Below are 18688 nucleotides of genomic sequence, written 5' to 3'. Positions count from 1 at the left end.
AATGTGAAAAGAACAGTAATTGTCAAAATTTTTTTATTTAATATCTAAGTGGCGATGTTGGTAAAGCAATAAATTTAGAAAAATTCATTTATAATTAAATAAGGCATCAAAAAAAATGAACAAAAAGATTTTTTAAAAAAACATCTAAATAATCAGTGTCAATAAAAATAAAAAAAGAAAGAAATAGATTTTTTAATTGATTTACAAATATTTTAATTAAATAATTTATTTAATTTTTAACTGATCATTATAAATATTTTAATAAAATTGAAGCATTATTTGTGTAAAAATTGAAATCAATTAAAAGATACTTCTGCAACAAGGAAATTAATAATAACCTTTTAAAAAATGAGTACAATTATAATAAAGCAAATCTTTGGGTCTTGTCACATATTACAGTAATAAAAATTCACAACATATTTTTAATTCGGTTTTTCATATTTTGCCACTTCCTACCTCTTTTTTTATTACTTGCATTTTCTATTTATTACTTTAAAATTTTAGTTATGTGTATTAATATTTTATGGTTTATATAATCACTACAGTGATTACTGTAGTGCTTAAACAATAGAAAAGCACGATGATAATGTTCCGTTATTGTAGTTTAGAATAATTTATTATGAAATCGGCAAATTATTAATTGCAAACAGGAACATATAAAAGGACCAGAAAAACTGTTTAGAAAAAAAATTAAAATTCTGTAAAAAGAAAAGATCAAAATAAAACATTTTAATTTCGGTTACAGTTAATAATTCTCGCACAAATAACAGACTTATTATTTCCAATGAGCACAGCTTCGACAAGTCAAACCTGCCGTCCTTGTTTCTTGCATTCATTTCTCAGAATCAAAAGTCCTAACTATTCGGATCTAATTTTCTTTTTTCTTTTTCGGTTAATGGTATGCGAGTTTTAATGGCGCAAGAGTCAACTTTGCTAAAATATGTAATTTCTTTTTTTCTTTCGGATATCAATGATTAATTGCTATCGATGTTTTCTTCTACAAAGAGCAACTTTATTTTTCAATGATATCCAGAACACCAATTAGATGAAAATCTAAAAAACTTTAAAAAATAAGTAAAGTGACGAAGGTATAAGTTCAAATACTTTTTTAATACATAAGAAAACAGTGTGGAATTTTTAACTGACTCTGCATCACATAAAACTATTATTATTTTTTAAGATAAAAAGAGCATTTCTCAGAACTATTTTTAAAATCTGCTTCGTTTCACCAAATAACTTTTTGTTAAAATGTGCATCAAGAATATTTTACTAAATATGACCAGGAGACTGTATAAAAATGCACAGCTAATGATGCAATAATATAAAATGCAGAATAATAATTATGCACAGCTTAGATCAATTTTTGGGTAAAGCGTATTTTGGGTAAAAAGCGTATATCTATCTCTACCGATTTACAATTTTTCATGGGGTCACCATTAGGGTGTAAATATTTGTAGTCAAACCTAAAGATCATGTAGCTTTCTCGACTTAAAATTGGCATAAATACAAATTATGAAAGAAAGTGTCAGATTTTAAACTCCCTTTTTTCTGTCGAGAAAAATAAAACGGAAGTGATAAAATTTTAGCAGATATATATAGAACGGTTTCAAAAATGTAGAAGAGTCATTGCAGATACATGCAAGATAAAATAGTATCTCCTCACCTTTAAATTTTAAAAATGCTGCGAATCCCATTATTTATTGCATATGAAATCTGCTCCGCTTTTCATAATTAGGGCTTTGGAACACCCTGCTCTAGTAAAATTTCTCTAGAAATGGTTACTTTAGTTTCGTGCTGCCCTCTTATCTTTTCGCCCATTGGTACAACACTAATCGTACTTTAGATTTCATCAAAAGATGGCGCCATGATATCTAACAAAGGCCGATCTTGATGAAATATATAAAAAAATTGCCCACGGAAATTCTGATTGACATATTTTACTCCTTTTCTCACAATAAAGTTTTCTTTAAAGATTTTTAATTTCTTCTTTCACAATTTTTCCTCAAACCTACTCTTATAATTTAATAACATTTTTATGAGCTTTTCCCGCCATACAATTATTTCATTCGTTTGCTTCACTTCATTTCAGCATTGACATACTTTTATGAAGGACTAACCTTCAAGTCCATCTGATATTTCAACTGAAATGTAAGTATATAATATATTAGTCACAATAATTAGTGAATTAATACAAAGTTTAGACGTATTATAACTGTTTACAGAGTGAAGCGCTTCGAAATTCGTAATATATATTGCAAACTTTCATATTGCTTTTTCAGCTCTATGAAAACATTAATAGACTAGTTTCTTCTATAATACACTAGTAATTCATAATTGATTAAACTATTTATTAATACCTCTTAATTATATATATGATTTCTCGAAAAAATAAGTCAAAACTTTTTATTTATTTCTCTAATTACAGCTCATTCTTTTTACCGGAAATCTACCGGACTTCTACAGTACAGTACTAAAGGTAAGAATAACAGTTTCATATCTTCCCCAATATTATTTCAGTATTTTAGTAGTATATTTTCAGTATTTTAGTAGAATGAATTTTCATCATTAAAAAATAGGACTTTAAAAATTTAAAAAAAAAAATCCTTTTTGAATTAGTCAGTGCAAATAACTTAAATCCTAATATTAAACTTGCATAAATTGCCAAAGCGTCAATCTTTTAAAATATTTATTTTACTTTTTCTTTTCAAAGTTATGAAAGATTATATGGTCAAAAATACAAAAAAGATGATTAATATGAGGGTTTGTAATAGACGCTATTAAATGTTATGGTCATACCCAAATAAAAGTTTTGATTATTTAGCAATGTGTATGGTTGAATCATTTAATATATATGTGGGATGGGAAGAGAACTGCCTTTTTGAACTGCTTGGTGAATAAAACGTTTCTTAATGTTATATTCTGATCTATTATTATTGTTGCTTCAAGGCAGAAGGTGTACTCTAATTCAGAAGCCAAGCCCAGCAACATAGTTAAATAGGATTAGAAATTCAGTTAAAATAATAAATTTTCTCAGTAAAAAATTTATTTATTGATTTATAAAATTGGAAAACTAAGATCAAGTAAACTATGTAAACCATTTTAAAAATTCATGGTATGTGCTCTTTGAATAAAAGGACAAATTGGAAATTTTTTTAATACTAAGTCTTTCAAAAGGATAAACTTATGGTTATTTTCATTATATTTCAAGTTTGATTCAAAACAATAAGGTATGAACATTTTTTTTCTTCTTTTTAAATTTTCTAATCGGTTAACAAAATCCTTGTTTTATAAATTAAATTCCTCTTCTGAAACAAAACAATATGATGCTCAGAAAAAGCTTTGTGCTTTTTAAATTTAATTATTTTAGATTTCTCTTACTGTAAATTTTAATGATTGTGTAGTAATACATATATAATTTTGATTATTCTATAATAAGCATTAATATATTATAAGATCTTTCCTTAAAGCATCACAAAAAAGTAAGTTCCTGGAATGCATTTTTATTGATTAATGATAGTTTCATTTTAAGAATTTTTCTGCTAGTTGAATAGCCTTTTATTTCAAAATTTCTTAAACTCCAAATATTTTTTCATTTAGTTCTGGTGGAAGCATTCCAAAATGTCAAAAATTAAGTGAATAAATTTCAGTTATTTCAACATATATGGTGTCTATAAAGATGAGTATGCAAAGGTTATAAATAACTAGATATTTACTTTTAATAATATAATAAAAAAAATCAAATAATTTTTAATAGTATTCATAAGTATGAATTCTGTTTGCATGAAATTGATTTTTTCCCCTAAAACCGCTATTGCTATCATGATAATTCTTTAGTACGGATGATTCATTTTGTTTTGTCAAATAAATGATGGAAATTTATGTCACACAATAATTCAAGGACATATAATTTTTCTATCTATAGGATTTATCAGTACAGATTGAATCTATAGGATTCTTACTAATACTGATTCATATTTGTGCAGTTTCTTTCTATCTTACAGTTTCTCTCAATAATATGATATTGATATACAAATATAATGAAATGGCTAGAAAAATCAAATTAAATGTTTCTGAAATTAATACTTATAGTATAAAACAACAAAATTATATATCTATATTTTTGTAATCCAGAATGCACTGATGTAGAAAAATATAAAATAAACATATATCAAATTTATTTTACGAACTAGAAATTTGTGTACAAACTTTTATTATTTCTTAAGGCTTTATAACTTAGGAAAGTAGAAGTTCTTTTCAATGCGAAGATAAATTTTAAATGAACATATTTTATCGGTAAAAGTTAGGGTTATTTTCAATATATAAATTTAATTTTGTACACAGTATTTAAATACTTCAACAATCTAGTGTAATTCCCCTTCAGTCCTCTAAAGGACAATATATTAGTTTTTTTTTTTTTTTTTAATTTTTAAAAAATTGCAACGTTGAAATTCTATCGCTGGACGCTAAAATATTTTACTTATATAGAATTTTTTCTGCCTAATTTTCTGTAAAGGAAGTGGAGTATAGTATGTCTTATTACCAGTTAAGGGAAATCTTTACGCAGTTGGTGCCATCAGAAGCAGAGAATTGATTACTTAACTCATTTTTTTTTTTTTTTTTTCCAAATGCTTCAAAAATATACGTATCTTTGATTATGATGATAAGATTTTACCACAACCAATACTCAAGTCTGGTACTGGTCTGTAATATTTTCATACATATCATCCTCTATGAATGTTTCTGAACAAATGTGGTCATCTACTATCTATCTATAAAGTTTTTATCTTTCTTCTTTGTTTTTAATGAAAAGAAAAAGGAATTCATTGTGTGTAACATGTGTTTATAATTATTTCAGTTCAAATATATTAACAAAATACTAGATGCAAGCCCTAATAAGCAGACTTATAGCCAACCAGTCATATCTCAGAACTATTTGTCAGATTTATTCACAGATGATGCAGTACAAAAACACATCTACATTGACAAAGTTTTTAAAAATGAAATGAATTGTTTAGCTTTAGTGGTGGTGGTGGTGGGGGTCTCCCCTATCCATATTGTTTATAAATATGCAAATCAGAACTGAACAATAATTCTATTAATTAAAAAATAATTTAAAAACAAAATGAAAATATTGTATCAAAATGAAAAAAAATTATTCAATGACAGCAAAGTTCCATTAACTTTTAGTCCACCAACTGTAATAAAAGTCCCTTGCACAATTAATGAATAGAATATTTAGTAACACTTAAAAAAAGTGGAAAATTGATCCTAATTAATTTTTTTCTTTATTGCTTGAAAAGAAAAATGTTTTAGAGCTGTAAATTAAAAAAAGATATATAACACGAATGAATTTTATAAGTTTTTGTGACAATGTATTCATATAGATCAAAACATGAAAAACGTTTTCTTTTCCTTTAAAAAATTTTTTGAGAAAAAAACAGGAAAAATGTGTACCTATAATGTATCAAACAAATTAACTTTTTGTGTTTAATATTATTTTTAATTTCTAGAGCATTTAAAAAAAATACAAAGTGGGAAAAAATGTATTTTAGTATAACATTTATTTAGTTACAGTTAATTGTTTAGGGAATTATAATAATGGGTCAACATTTTATATTCTGTTTAAAATAACTTAAAACTCAAAATTCATACCTTTGCTACCGTTACACGTGGAATGATTAATGCAATGTCTAAAGGAGGAAAATTGGGAGGGGGGGGGGGTAGAGCATATTATATATTTAAATAAAAGCGAGCCATTAAAGCTTACATTCGTAACACTAACAGAAGATGGGCTTTAGTTAGGCTGCCTTTTCCTATAGAAAGCAAAAACAATACCATTTTTGCTAATTATGTCAATAACTTGATGACCTCAAAAGCACCAAAAACTTTCAAAAGTGGAATGGAGGTGGAATATTATAGATTTATATATATGCAATAAATTTGATATGATGGTTAATCTTTTTTTTTAAAATTCCAACTAAACATAGCCTCATTTCCCTGCAACTGACTCGATCTAAGAATAATGAATTATTAAACTATCAGATTATCATTGCAATACCATAAATAATGCATGAGAATAAGATAATTTTTTAGGGTGAATAAATTAAGGTAAGTAAAATTTTTTAGATAAGCATACAGAATATAAAAGTAAAGGCAAAGTTAATTGACATAAAACAGCCGATACAATTTAAGTGAGAATCCATTATAAACTAGATGTACAAAATTTGTTCTTCAGAAATGAAGGAACTTCTTAAATACAGCACCAACAATGCCACATTGATGAAATTTAGGTTTCTTGGAATTTTAAATGCAAATGTTCTGCTATCTAGAGGAGTAAAAAAAACAAGGATGTCTATTGTTTTTGACTATCAGTAAATGATTTTCAATGGTTTCACAATGTTTCATTCTACTAATGAAAAATACCAGCAAATTGACAAGTTTGAAGAGAATTACTGATATAAAAAAAATTACAAGTTTGAGAATAAATTGCCCTGACTTTGCCTGATTTTTCAGAATTCCCGATCAGCTGGCCATCCTGATTATCTCTCAGATTTTTCACATAATTCAATAAGAAATTAATTCCCCACAAGTATATTTCTTTTAAACTTACACCTTGCAATTATTTTATTGTTTAACCAACTTTGTGAGAATCTTTTTAAGTATATTAAATAATACAGGGAAAAGAAATGAAAAATGAACTTCAAAATATATTTTTATTTGAAAATACATAAGTAACTAAATTAACCTATTAACTTTTTCAAAAAAAATCAGAAATAGTAAACAGTGTAAATATACATCACAGCAGTATATTGTATTTCATGAGTTGTGGCTGATCAAAGTAGTTTTAGTTTAAACCGACACTATGACTTAATAAATTTTGAATCCTAAAGAGCTGAGGAAATAAACAACTGTTTTGTTATTCAGTTAACCTATATCAGATCCTAAAGACAATCAATTTGCTTAAAACTATGAATAAACCTTTTTCAATAAAAATACTGATACTTTTATATGAAAATTGGAATTGAATAAGAAATTAGCAGGATTTGTAATATGCTTATACAATTTTATTTTCTGAAATTATGATAGTAAGATTTATGCCAATTTCTTTGCTTTAATTAGAAATAAAAAAAATCTAATAAAATTGTTATTGTATTTTGCTTAAAAGTTCAGTTACGAATTTTTAATTGTAATTTTAAATTTACAAAAATGATTTGATTAATAAGCAGAATTTTATTTTATATCATTTGCTGTTATTTTAAAACAAAATATTCCATTTAAAAGAATCATAACATTAATAAAAAATTCTGCACTAACAAGGAAAAATAATGTATTAAAAATTTAAAGGTCAAAACTAATCTTTGGAAAGCACGAGGTTTAAAGAATAAAACTTTAAATTGAAATGACGAAAAACGTTCTGATACTTATAAGGATATTCATAGTGGCTTTATAACTTTCTCCTGCTGTTTTTACACCTCAAAAGGCATTGATTTATACTCTGACCTTCAATTTTTTTGTGATAAAAATTTTCTTTAGATAATTGATTAAGATTAAAAAAATTTTTTTTTTGTAATTTTAAAAAGCTTTTATATTTATTATTTTCCACTTTTAAGTCTTTATCTCTTATGGTCTTCATAGAGGCGTAAAAAAAACCTAAGCTTAATTCAAAAATCAAATGCGATTGCACTGCATGCAAAGAACTATGCCAAAATATCTAGCCTTCTTTAACTTTACATCAATATTATAAACAATCGCATAAAATTTCAATGTGATAAACTTAAATATTCTAAATTTCTAAGAATAAATATTTGAATTTTAAAATTATCTTAAATATTGTAGTTCATGTATTCCTACTTGATTTTTTTAAAATTTCATCTCTCTAAAACATTTTTAGAATTTTACTTTAATTACTTCGTCAAGAACATGGCACTCTATGCAAATTGGGATTTTAATTAATAGATTTTTGGAATTTCTTTTAGTTTTTATTGTGTCTTAATTTCTCCATAGTCTTATTAGATTTGTAATAATTTTTATTTCCTACTTTATATTACTATAAAAGCATGTTTAATTATTTTTATATTTTAATTTAAATTTTATCCTTTTATTCTATATTTTAACAATGCTGCCTCCCAATAAAAATTAGATTAATATGCAACACTTAATTTAGCAGGATATTTAAATGAAACTATGGTAAATTAAAATTTGTGCCAAAGAAAAATGTTAACTGAAAACATATTTATAGAAAATTATTAAATTATTATTTATTAAAATTTAGAATGTAATATTTATTCTTTTTTTAAGTCTAAAAGATTTACAAAATCTAATCTAAGACTTAATATTTACAGAAATGTAGAACACATATTTTAAAAAAAAATGTCTTAGGCATCAAAACAAATGCCTATATCATAAAATAAGAAGAAGCACTTTTTAAAAGATAATAGTTTAAGTATCTTTGTTTTATTATGTTGAATAATAGCTTTGTTCAGTCTGGATGTTGGTGTTTGATTTATGAGCAAAAAAAAAAAAAAAAAAAAAAAAATTTTTTTTGAGTCAAGTAAATGGGAGTCAAGGATTATAATAGATACAGATATTCTGGAATTTATAATTTATATATCTGGAGAAAGTAAATAATGGCATGAAATTGCAATGAAAAACCAGAAATATCAAATCTCTGGTCAAATTTCAAATAAACCTGGACATGAGAGATGATTTATTTTTAAAATATAAAGAGAAAAAAAAATGAATGGAAGCATAGCACAATTTTTTTTAGACATGTATTAAAATAATTACTATACCTACAGTAGAAGGAAAATATGCTTCTATAATAAAAATCAAAAAAGTACTTTTATACAGTGTATTGCCTAGGAATTCTTGTCAAATGTAATGGTCATTTGACAAGGATTCATTAAAATAGTAAATGAAGAGAAAAGGGTTGCAATTGTTAAAAAAATATACTGGTTCAAGATTTCTTGTATCCAGTAATATAGAACAATAAAAGGAAATTAAAGTTTCTACTACCTGTATGTAGCATTACATTTGACACATTCAGTCTGAGCTGCTGCCTGATCAATCCATCCCTGCTATCAATCATGGAGTTAAAAATCTCATAGCAAAATTGAACTATGGCTGCATTGTATGTATCAAAATATAATTTTCATAGATGAAATCACAGATAAGATTGTTTAAAAGAACTTGAAGCAATGAACAAAACATTTAGGCTTAGGCTCAAATTTCTTATTTCAGAAAGATAAAGATCTAAAACCTACAACTAAAATTATTACATTATTTTATTTGTTAAGTATAATAATATACCTTTATTAAGCTTGAAATAGATTTGAATGTTTTTCATGCAGGTCTTTAATAAAGGGAAAATGTACTTTACTCAGTGTTGGAAAACATCATATATATATATTTGAGCATTGCAAAACAATTTTTAAATGGTATGGCAGTTTAATAGGATAATTAAAAAAAAAAATATTATAATAAAGCTTGCATTTGTGAATGAATGCATTATTCTTTATATATTATATAATATTACTATTTCAATAGAGGAGAGAGGTTTAACCTCTTCATTTGCTTCTTTGATTTTATTAAAATAAATACGAAAAAAAAAGGCATTTAATAAAATTTTCGAATCGTATTATCGTACCCGTAACGTGCATTTTTAAAGGATAACATCTTGCTAACGATAAATCGTTAATAAATCCAGTCATGAAACTTTCAATTTCGATGAAAGCGGTATAACCATAATATTGAGAGGTTGAAGCTGTTTCATAGTAATAAAGCAGATCGTAATTTTCTAGAATGAAATAGTGGACGTTACCTTGACTACTTGTATTCATCACACTTAAGTCCACTTGAAGTATACAGAATTTATATTTAATAAAATAATCTAAACCAGGCTCTTACAAAACAAGAATTAATCGAAAGCATGCTTTCAAATTTTGAGTTGGTATTCTGATTCCGCAGTGAAGTGGAGGTGTGTTAACTGAAGAAAAATGAATCGTGAAATAGCGTTAGGCGGGCGTCCTAGTGAATTGTATTGCAAAAGTATGATAAAATCATTTTAAAATTATTTAATGTTTGTATAAATATTTTTCTTAATGTGAGAATTTTATTTCATGTATATACATTTATTTTGTAGTTTTAAAACATTTTTAGTTTTCTGATAGCTATGAAAAAGCTATCAGAAAATTAAAAAGTTATATTTCTCCAAATTTCGATAATTTAAAACTATTTTTAATTGATTATCATTTAGGGGTAATATATCAGTGATATATCGTGGAATTTGAACGTTTACTATGCTTTTAAGGGGTTATATATATTTTATTTTTATGTACGGGTAACCGTATCTGGAGATGTGTCGTTCAGGCAGAAATAAGTTCGAAGATCTGGGTTCAAGCAGTCGGATCTAATAATTGAATGTGTTCCGTCACGACCTCCGTAATACAAGGCCTCACAACTAGTTTGTGACGTCACACAATTAGGATGATTGCCTGCCGTGAGCAGAATCCTGCTTTCTTCCTTGATGTTTAGGTATATTTTAAATTCACTTAAAAATAACTTACTATTCCTAATATTAAGACATGAATCTTGCATAAAATTCAAGATTTATTTTTTCCCGTGTGAATAAAAGAAACGGCATGATAGAAAATCTTATAAGTCCTCTATAGCGTATTGACCATTTAATAACATTCAAACTTTCGAAGATGTAAATTTATTAGATATATACATTGAGGTATTGTTAGTTTTCTTGTTTTAATAGTTTTTTTTTTATTTTATTAAAAGCTGTTAAAAATCGTTTTATTTTTTCCTTGAAAATATTTTTTAAAGCTTGAAATTAAATTAATCATTAAGACTTTTTAAAGCTTTTGATGATTTTTTTTATTGTAGTGACAGGTAATACATGTATTTTATAAACTAACATATAATTGTTTACTTCTCAAATTACTTATGAACTTTCAAATAAAACATTAATGTATTTAATATCAGATTTAAATTTTACACCAACTAATTCTGTTGATAAAAAAGAATTACTTTCACACCTTGTTTTTTCACATTAAGAATTGTTTTCATTTAATATATTAGTAATTCATACAATTTAATAAACTAGCTTTTTATTATATCTGATTTCACATTTCAATGCACTTATACTTAATCTGAAGTAACGGTAAAGGATAACACAAATAAAAAATCACACACTATTTGATTCATAACATTTTATTTTCAGAGACAATAACAAAATACATTTTGTTTCTTAACTTTATTATAAATTTCACACAGACAAATGAAAATAATAATATTAAATAAAGTTAAAATACAAATTTATAAATAAAAGTTAATAACAATATTAAAAGAAACAATTGTGATAAAAGTCAATTAACAATTTAAACTGATATTACTTGTTATGCTTGAAAATTTAATATTAAATATTTTTATCATCCCTCCTCTTTTTCAAGTTAGTAGTTTTAAATTTTTTTTCCTTTCTTTTTTCTGCTTTCTTTACAGCTAGGATTTTTTTTTTTTGAACTAAAGCTTTAGCTAAATTATCATTTTTTTTTCTTAACATAATTGTTATCGTCGATTAAAAATGGATGTATTAGAAGAAAATACGGATGACGTTATGTAGTTATTCAGGCTTTATTTTGTGCAACCGCTTTCAACGGGTTACAGCATTCGAATGTACAAGATCACATTTGTTGTAGGTGGCGCTCTTGCATGCCATGACGTAACATTCCGCCCGGCGTTGAAATATGCAAGATTTCAAAACACTTTTAATTATACAATTAGCTTACATTTTCTAAAACCAAATAAATAAACTATTCAGATGAAATATTTACAAGTGAACAACAAAATTGCAAAATATATATTAATTAATTTATATATATTAAATTTATATATTAAACATGATATAAATAAAATAAGTAATTACATACAATATATACAACTATCTTAACTATTTTAAATTTCAAAGTTATCCCTTATTGGTAAGAGACAAATTTTTGAAATAGGGCGTGTAAAAATACCTGTGTTAGTTTTTAATTTAACAACTCTTACTCTGCCTTCATTTCCATAAATTATCTCTAAAATTCTAGCCATTGCCCATTTGCAAGGAGGCAAATCATTTTCCTTTAACAATACTAAACATCCGACCTTAACATTATTTTTTTTGAATTGCCACTTATTTCTTTGCTGTAAGTGGTTCAAATAGTCAATTTTCCAGCGTTTCCAAATTGTTTGAACACATTTGGTAGTATATTGCCAGCGCGACAACCTATTGTCAGAAATGTCTACAATTTCCGGTTCAGGTATTGAAGTTATTGGGCGTCCAATGATAAAGTGTCCAGGAGTTAAAACTTCATATTCATTAATATTATCTGATAATGGGATTAAGGGACGTGAGTTAAGTATACCTTCAATCTGAATTACTATTGTTTCAAATTCTTCAATAGTTATTTTACTGTTAGCTAAAGTTCTATAAAGATGGTGTTTAAATGATTTTACTCCTGCTTCCCATAAGCCTCCGAAATTGGGAGAAGAAGGGGGAATAAATTTCCATTGAATTGATTCTGCGGATAGGTAATTGGCTAAAGTCTCATTAGTCTGACAAACTAGTTTTTTTAAGCGATTTAATTCTGAAGCTGCACCCTTGAAATTAGATGCATTATCCGACATCAATGTTGCAATGCGGCCTCTACGGGTGCAGAGTCTCTTTAAAGATGCAATGAAAGCTTCAGTCGTCAAATCTGTTACCGTTTCTAGGTGAATAGCTTTAGTTGACAAACATACAAAAATCGCTACATAAACTTTTGAATATATTCCCTTTCTTTGGTTTTTAAACTTTATTTGAAAAGGACCACAAAAATCTACACCAGAATTTAAAAATGGAGAACTAGGAGTTACTCTTTCTGAAGATAAATTTCCCATTAACTGGTCTAACACCCTAGGCCTTTGCCTAAAACATCTAATACAATCATGGACAATTTTTCTTGCAATACCTTTACCATTTAAGGGCCAGTATTGTAGTCTTATTTGATGTAACAAACCTTGTGCACCAATATGTAGACATTTTTTATGTACATGCTCAAAAAGTAACTTAGTGAATGTATGTTTACTGGGTAAAATTATTTGATGTTTAGATTCAAATGGCAAGTCAGAATTTTTAAGTCTACCGCCAACTCTAAGTAATCCCTTTTCATCTAGGAATGGATCTAAAGATCTTAACTTACTTGTTTTAGAAATATTTTTACCTTTATTTAGTGCATCTATTTCTGATTTAAATTCACTCAACTGAGCTACACTAGCTAAATATTCAGTACTTTTTTGCAGCTCCTCAGTAGTTAAATATTTACTTATCTTATTACGAGACTCCTTAGCTTTAGTGTTGTTAATAAACCTGAAAATAAAGCTAACTATTCTAATTAATTTTATGAAATTATTTGTATGATTAAAGAGTTCATCATAAAAATTTGAATTAGAGTCATTAATATTCAGAGTCACAACACATTTTAGTTCATCAACAAAAGCAAAATCCTGCATGGATTGATTGTCTACTGGTTCATCAGTAAGTTCATCTGAACCAGCAAACCACATTTTATTTCTTATGAGTTCATCTGCACTGCATCCTTTAGAAATAATGTCAGCAGGATTGTTTTTGCTACTTACATGCTTCCAATGACAATCTGATGTGAGGGTTTGGATCTCCGCAACCCTATTGCTGACGAATGTTTTTAGCTTATAGGGCTCAGTCTCGATCCACGCCAAAACAATAGTAGAGTCTGTCCACAATGAGATAACATCAATGGGCAATTGCAGAATTGGAACTATCTTTTTCACTAATCTAGATAACAGCAACGCAGCACACAGTTCAAGTCGGGGAATGGTAAGTGACTTTAATGGAGCCACTCTGGATTTGCTGCATACTAGACTAGTTTTAAACTGTCCAGATTGGGTGAAGCACTTTAAATAGACAACAGCAGCATAGGCACGTTCTGATGCATCAGAAAATCCATGAATCTCAATGCGAACTGCATCAGGAAGTAGAATAAACCTTTGAATTCTGAAGTTGTTTACTTCCCAGAGTTTTATGTAGAACCTTTTCCATTCTGTCATTGCATCAGATGGTAATTTTTCATTCCAGTCCAATTTTATCTTCCAAAGTCCTTGGATAAATATTTTTGCCTTTGTAATGAGAGGGCCTAAAAGTCCAAGTGGATCATAAAGACTCGCTATTTCTGACAGCACTTCCCTTTTTGAAAAAGAGTCCTTAGGCTTGATCTTTACCTTATTTGTAAAGCAATCTTCTTTTGGATCCCAAAACATACCTAATGTTTTTACAGAACTAACACCTTGTTCTTTCGAAAATGAATAGGATGTGGTAGACAGGTTTTGTAATAAATTAGAGTTATTAGCGACCCATTTGTGAAGCTCAAATCCAGCTCTTCCGAGGAGTTCAGAAATCTGGGTTTGAAGATTTTTAGTATCTTCTAGCGTTGCATCACCTGACAGAATGTCATCCATGTAGAAATCAGAACAAATCACATCTGCAGCCTTAGGAAAGTCCTTTTTTTCCTCATCTGCTAAAGCTCTTAAGGTCCTGGTAGCCAAAAATGGCGCAGAAACTGTTCCATAGGTTACTGTAGACAGTTTGTAAATCTTCACTGGACCATCAGCACTTGATTTCCAGACAATACGCCGTAAGTCTCTTTGAGTGGGATCGATCAGTATTTGTCTGTACATTTTTTTAATATCTGCACTAAATGCATATCTGTGCTTTCTGAATCTACTTACTATGGAAAAAAGATCTTGCTGAATAATACCTCCATTTAGTAAAATGGAATTCAGAGAATATCCACTTGTTGTTTTTGCACTTGCATCAAAAACCACTCTTAAGGGAGTTGACGTTTTCTCAGGTTTATATATCGCATGGTGGGGAATGTAATAGTTCACATTGCTATCAGCTTCAATTTTAATCTCCTCCATGTGTTCTAAACTCTCATATTCTCGCATAAATTCCTTATATAAGATTTCCATAGTATTATTTTTGTTTAATTTATTCCAGATACCATTTAGGCGCTTGATTGCATTTTCTTTGGAATTTCCTAGTAATGATTCGGCATTTTCCTTTATGGGTAATTGAACTATAAATCTTCCAGTTTTATCTCTTTTATAGGTTTTAACAAAATGCTCCTCACAATAAATTTCTTCTTCACTCTTTGTTATTTCTTTAACATTACCCGGCAATGATTCCAATTCAAAAAATTGTTTAACTGCCTCATCTAAATTTGGTTCACTTACGAGATAACAATTGGCTTTTTGAGGTAACTGGGGAAGAATGCCTGTAACTAAATAACCAAACTTAGTATTTTGTAATATTACATCTCCATTTTGCAGACGAAGTTGCTCAGGTTTTAAAATCTCAAAAAATAGCTCACTTCCTAATAGTATATCAATTTGACCTGGTGTGTGGAAATTGAAATCAGCTAGTTCAATTGAACAGGGAATATTTAATGCAGATATATTTAATTTCGATACAGGAATCTCATCGGTTATTTTAGGAAGAATAGAACATTTCACCATGTGTGAAAATGAATAATCTCGATTTGATACTTCAATGTTAGCAGCGTGTTTAATAAACTGCGTAATTCCATTTATACCAGTTATACCTTGTTTTATTGATTTTAGTTTGATTCCCAATTTTCTAGCTACATCTTCTCGAAGAATACATAAAGTCGAAGCATTGTCTAAGAGCCCTCTTAATTGAACTCTCCGACCATCTGCAGTTTTCACATAAATAAGAAGAGTGTTTAATATAACTGATTTATTCCCTTCTATCGCCTGTTTAGTCTCTCTCGGATTCAACGTCAAAGCAGATACTTCGGTTAGTACGTTTAGTTTCGGTTTCGTTTCTGCATCTGTTTGGCTTTCGCTCGCCCGTGCCCTTGAATCTGAAGTGGTAGCGCGATTTTCAGCTGACTCATCATGTATGAGCGAGTTATGCCTTTTACCGCAACTTGGAATGTTGCAAGAATATTTTGATTTGCAGATCCCCGGGTGAGGTTTAAGACAGTTAATGCATAATTTGTTATTCCTAACAAAGTTCTTTCTGTCATCGATAGACATATTTTGAAAAGTAACGCATCTAAATAGTGCGTGATAGTTTTTGCATAAAATACAAGCTTTAGCATTGGAATTTTTATTATTAACTATAAGTGTTTTCGCTCTTTTAAATATGCTCGTATTTTGTGGACGTTCGTATTTACTTGGAATACGGTTAATACTTTCTAACAAAGAACTTCGCTTTTCTAGAAATTTCATCAAATTTTCAAATGTAGGAATTTCTGCCGTATTTAGAGAAAGCTCGAATTGCTTCCTTGTCTCTTTATCTACTTTCTGTAGAATGATGTTTACAAGCATTAAATCAGATAGCTTATTTTGTTCGAATGTAAGAACCTTTAACGCTCTGATGTTTTTATTAACGCAGTCTATTAAGGCACACAGTTCTTTAGCAGATTCGCTACGAATTTTCTCAAAATTTATTATTTCTAATATATGAGATTCTATCAATTGACGTTGATTTTCATAACGATCTGATAATGCTTTAAAGAGTGATTGAAAGTTATCACTAGACGATTCTAATAATTTAGCTTCTCCTCTTAAGCATGTACGGAGATAATACAGCTTTTGAGAATCATTTAATTGCTCATTGTTGCTAATTAAATTAACAAATAAATTTTTAAAATTTGCAAAATCAGCTATTTTTCCAGAAAATTCTGGTAATGGAATTTCCGGTAGTCGGATTTTAGTTACTGCATTATCCTTTGAAACAGGGTTAATTTTAAATTCATCTTTAATTGAATTTAATAGCAATTTCAGACCTACCTCTGTTTCTTCAATCCGTATATTTATTTGATCAATATCTTCTAGGATGGTTTCTATATCTTCCGACGTTTCAATACCGCAATATTGTTCGGATATCTTGTCCAACTGTGCTTGCAATTGTCCAAGTTTCCTTAATTTCACTTCTAATTCCATTGCGTTAATGTCCTTGGAAGCTGACTTTTCGGCATTAAAACTTTCGATTCTTTTCAAAGTAGTTTTTATCGAGCCTTTCAGTTTATTTAGTTTCTTTTCTGAAACCGCTTCTCGGTCATCGCTTTTTTCAACTTTTTTATCCATGGTATTTGCTCCGGCTCGCTTTTGACCAATGTTATCGTCGATTAAAAATGGATGTATTAGAAGAAAATACGGATGACGTTATGTAGTTATTCAGGCTTTATTTTGTGCAACCGCTTTCAACGGGTTACAGCATTCGAATGCACAAGATCACATTTGTTGTAGGTGGCGCTCTTGCATGCCATGACGTAACAATAATTATTTAAAAATATATTTGTGGAGCACCAAACAACTTTCCAGATAATGGAATTAAACTGATGACCTTCATCACATGCTCCACTATTGCAGAATTCATTTTCCAAGAAAAGAAACTTTCTCCATCAAAAAATTAATTGCTTGCGAGCTAACTTCAGAATTTTCAGAAAGGGCCTTTAATAAGTTGCATATTAACTGGACTGTATCTTTTACTTCAATTTTCCCTTTTAACTCATACATAAAATTTTCTAAATGATCTAGAATTTCTATAATTGCACCTGATTTACTTATGACTAATGGAAAAGAAAAATTGCCTAAACTTCTAACCTCATGATCTGCAACATATGCATGGGCTTCTAATTTGGAAGAAATTAATAAAGAATGACTTACCTTAGGAGCTTGAGAAGTGTCTAGACAAATAAAAATTATTTCGTTTGCTTTTTGAATTACACTCCATATATTTGATTCAAAGTTTTTAAATTTTAAAATTAAATCAGAAAAAGTGTTGATTTTTTCTAACTCCTCTTTTTTTGTTATGTCCTGGAGACTGCTATTTAAAGCTGCTTTTAAGTTTTCCATATCCTTACGTGTTGCCCTATCCATTGGAGTTTCTCTTCTTGCTTTTGATTCCAAGGAAAAATATGAGGGTAAATTAGGGAAAATTGAAGGTACAGCACCAGGTACAAGCCTAGAAAAAAAAAAGTGGAATTCATTAGATAAAAAAAAATTAGTAATTTTATAATGCATAAACTGAAAGCTAACGTATGTTGGACAGTATTAAATAAAATCATGCTATTAAATAATAAAATTTAAAATCAACAGAAACATTTATTCATCCAAAATAAATAGTTCAATATTGTGTTGGAATATCTAAAATAATTATTTATTATTACTACCATTCAAGTAATACAATATTCTACATGAATTAATCAATTGATTTTACAAGGTATGAAAAATTGATTTAAAAACAGTTAACTTTTCATTACTTTTTTTAAAAAGTTTAAGATATTTTGTAAAAGTTGCATTCATTTATAATTAAAGATTGTGTATAACTAATGATATTTAAAAATAATAAATATTAATTGTTTTATATATAATCTGATGATTTATAGATAAACAAATAAAAACTATATTTTCTAAACCTATATGAGCATGCAATTCATATTGTTTTACAACTATATCTAACTTTTTTACATAATATTTTAGAACAAAATATAAATTTAATTTGCTACAATCTATAGTCATGATATATATAATAAAAAATTAAGTTTTATTATTCATTAGATGATTTTAAACTTTTTTTATAAGAGTATAATAACAG

At 27.8% G+C, this 18688-nt stretch overlaps 1 protein-coding gene across 1 annotated transcript in view; it reads left to right on the top strand.

The window, feature by feature from the left end:
- The first annotated feature begins 2099 nt into the window (after positions 1-2099).
- Positions 2100-18688, top strand: part of LOC129959751 (cytokine-like nuclear factor N-PAC) — a 42889-nt gene continuing 26300 nt past the window's right edge. Inside the window, exons 1-2 of the mRNA XM_056072643.1 lie at positions 2100-2148; positions 2426-2476. The gene's annotated coding sequence lies outside the window, so the exon portion shown is untranslated. The remainder of the gene's footprint in view (positions 2149-2425; positions 2477-18688) is intronic.

Source organism: Argiope bruennichi, chromosome X2, assembly GCF_947563725.1.
Source record: "Argiope bruennichi chromosome X2, qqArgBrue1.1, whole genome shotgun sequence".
Classification (NCBI taxonomy): domain Eukaryota; kingdom Metazoa; phylum Arthropoda; class Arachnida; order Araneae; family Araneidae; genus Argiope; species Argiope bruennichi.
The sequence above is the reverse complement of the archived record's forward strand: the minus strand, read 5'-3'. Positions and strand labels throughout refer to the sequence as shown.